Below are 3,742 nucleotides of genomic sequence, written 5' to 3' on the forward strand. Positions count from 1 at the left end.
AACTTCCTGATGCATCCTATTGCTACTCAGATAAGTATTCCTAGTTCTCATTGTAAATCCAATAACACCATGAGTGGTGGAATATATAATAGGGACATCCAGAAATTAGAGAAGGGAAGCCCCTATTTTCTACCTTCACCCTACCACATAGTTTTCCACAATACTCCGAAGTTAAAACAGTTAGAGAACTATGGTAAAGGATAGAGCCCCAAATGTCAGCTTTTAATCAAACTGATCAAAGAGAGCCTCATTCACACTATAAGGAACTAAGTTGTTGTAGTAAGGAACCCGTGATGCCACCTAATACAAAAGGTTTTTGGAATTGTCCTTTAGTCTGAGTCTACTGAAATGAAATTGAAAGGCACCTGACTAAAGTGTTATAGGGGCTGTTAAAAAAAAACTTTTTTTAAAAAACTGATAATATCCATCCGTTCAAACTAACATTTTTAAAGTCAGATTCATCATCTTCATCTTTTCCCCAAAGCAGCACCCCTCTTTTTGTCAATAAATAATTATCCCTGTCACCCAAGTTTAGAAGCTCATCTCTCCATTCTTCAACAAATATTTATTGAGTGGCTCCCATATGCAAGGCCAATGCTAAATTCTATGAGTGACACAGAGAAATATAGAATCTGGTCTCAAAAAGTATAAAATCATTTTGGGAAAATAGATCAAAGCTCAAGTATACACCATACCAGCTATGTGTGTTAAGTGCCATATGTGTAATACAAGCAATGGGAATTCATAGAAGCACTGTTTGACATATCAAAAAGTTGAAAATTGCCCTGGTCGGTTTGGCTCAGTGGATAGAGCGTCGGCCTGCGGACTTAAGGGTCCTGGGTTCAATTCCAGTCAAGGGCATGTACCTTGGTTGCGGGCACAAACCCAGTAGGGAGTATGCAGGAGGCAGCTGATCGATGTTTCTCTCTCATTGATGTTTCTGGCTCTCTATCCCTCTCTCTTCCTCTCTGTAAAAAAATCAATAAAATATATTTTAAAAAGTTGAAAATTAATTTCAAACATCAGAAATTTGCATAAATACACTATATGAGTATATAATTGAATAATCCACAGTCTTTCCAAAACAATACATGATTTTATGTATTGAAATGCAAGGATGTTCATATAGGTTACAAAACAGTATGTATAATATCTCCACAATACACACATCTACACTAATAAAAGAGAAACATGCACATTGACCATCACTCTGCTACACCCACCAGCCAATCAGGAGCAAGTATGCAAATTAACCCAACAAAGATGGCAGCGGCCACAGAGCTGGAGCTAGCAGGAGGCTTGGGTTGCCCCCGGTGATGGAGGAAGCCAAGCTTTCCGCCCTCCCTGGCCAGCCCTGGCCTCCACTCAAGGCTACAAAGTTTCAATTATAGAAGATAAATAAATCCCAGATACCTGCTTCCAGCTGGTCCTGGCCTCCGCTCAAAGAAGCACTGAAAAAGAAAAAAGGAAAAATGGAGGGGCTGTGAGGTTGGGTCACTGGGGGGTGTGGCCAGCCTGCAAACAGCCCTCAGCCCCTCACCCAGGCTGGCCAGGCACCCCAGCGGGACCTCCCACCCTGAAGGGGGTGTAGCCAGCCTGTAAACAGCCATCAGCCGCTCACCCAGGCTGGCCAAGCACCCCAGCGGGGACCCCCACCCTGAAAGGGGTGTAGCCAGCCTGTAAACAGCCATCAGCCGCTCACCCAGGCTGGCCAAGCACCCCAGCGGGGACCCCCACCCTGAAGGAGCTGTGGCCAGCCAGCAAACAACCCTCAGCCCCTCACCCAGGCTGGCCACACCCCCATGGGATGAGGGTCCCCGCTGGGTGGCTTGGCCAGCCTGCAAACAGCCACCAGCCCTTCACCCAGGCTGCCCAGGCACCCCAGTGGGGACCCCCACCCTGAAGGGGCTATGGCCAGCCTGCAAACAGCCATCAGCCCCTCACCCAGGCTGGCCACACCCCCATGGCCCTATCCCTGTAAATGGGCAGTCGAACATCCCTTGAGGGGTCCCAGATTGGAAAGGGTGCAAGCTGGGCTGAGGGACACCCTCCCCCCTGTGCATAAATTTCGTGAACCGGGCCTCTAGTATTTATATATCAATGTGAAAGAGAAACACCGATCAGTTGCCTTCCATACGTGCCATGACCGGGCACTGAAGCCATAAACTAGGAATGTGCCCTGACAGGGAATTAAACCAGCAACCTTTTGGTGCAAGATGATGCTCAACCAACTTAGCCACACCAGCCGGGCAAATTATAGATATAATTATATCCTTCTCTTTGTCTGTACTTTCTGATTATTCTTTACTGAAAATGGAAGAAAAAATAAAGTTATTTTTCCTAATAAAGGGGACAAAATTTGTTAGACAAATTTTGAGGCATGTTTTAAATAGGACTGTATCCACTAGAAATACAGAACTACAGCAGTTATTTGGAAGATATTTATATAGAAATGGCAGTTAAAAGAATGGAAACAATTAAGAAAAATCAAAACTTAAACACTTAGTTGCTGAGAAGACAGCAAAGAAAATGTTGGAAATAAAAGTGGTCATCTTCAAGTAAGAAACAAGAAAACATCAGAAACAATGGAGCAGTTGTGTTAAACATAGAAGAGAAAGTGAGGGGCATGCATTCCCATGGTGAACAAGGTAACACTCTCCATGTGGAAGTGTCCAGAGCAAGTCTTGGATTTTACAGCTTTATATGCCTTTTTAAAAATTTACCAAGATATTGTCATATAAAACAATGTCATCTTTCTGAAATGCAAATCTAAATGTGTCACTCATCAATTTAAAATTGGCTTCTTCTTTGCATATTAGAACTCATAGAAATCATGACACCAATACTGGAAGGGAAACAAAGACCATTTTGTCTTGGCCCTTGATTTCACTGATGAGAAAACTGAGGCCAAGAGATTTAAATTGATTTGCCTGCACAACCAGTGACTGAAATATAGTTAAAATTTCTCAGTAGTCTGTGCTAAATAAAGGTAAATGCAGGAGCTTTGGTTAATGAATCAAATATTCTGCTAAATTCACTTTGTCAACAGTTGGATCTTTTTGTATTTTGTTTTGTTGTTTGTTTGTTTGTTTTTGCCAAATACTGATAATTATTGAAGGTTTTGATGGGTACATGGGAATACATTTTAATATTCTATCTAGGTTTACTAGTATATATTTGAAAATATCCACAATAATTTTTTTTCAAAATTGCTCTTACAATGGATGTTACAGAAACATAGGGTGAGCTTGTCCTACCGATACACTTCAACATTCCTCCTGTGTTTACTGAATCTTATACAAATTGATGGATTTAAACAATTAGAGGTGAACCAGACTTCAGAACTTAACATTTGTTGAAAAAGTTGCATAATAGTTTTATGTCCAAAGTCTTAGAGTTGAGATTCAACTAGCCATGTTTTAAGTTTCTTCCTTTCCTTCCCTGCAGCTCTGATTGAATCATGCTAATCCAACACAACTTCTTTGTACCCTCTCCTCTACCCTTCTCCTTAACCTGTCCCTTTTGAGGTAACTGCTTCATTTTGCTGGTCTTTGCTCATTATTATCATAATAAGAATTCCCCCCCCCCAATCTTGCCATCCTAACAAACAGCTTCTCCTTTTATCAGACTCACTCCAGTGTCACTTTCCCTAAGGAGTATTTTCTATCCACCCAGGTAGCAATGCACACACCTTTGGGCACTGGTGAAGAGCAAAGTTTGCCTGGGTTTGCATCTAAGCTCT

The sequence above is a fragment of the Plecotus auritus genome, assembly GCF_963455305.1.
Source record: "Plecotus auritus genome assembly, chromosome: X".
Classification (NCBI taxonomy): domain Eukaryota; kingdom Metazoa; phylum Chordata; class Mammalia; order Chiroptera; family Vespertilionidae; genus Plecotus; species Plecotus auritus.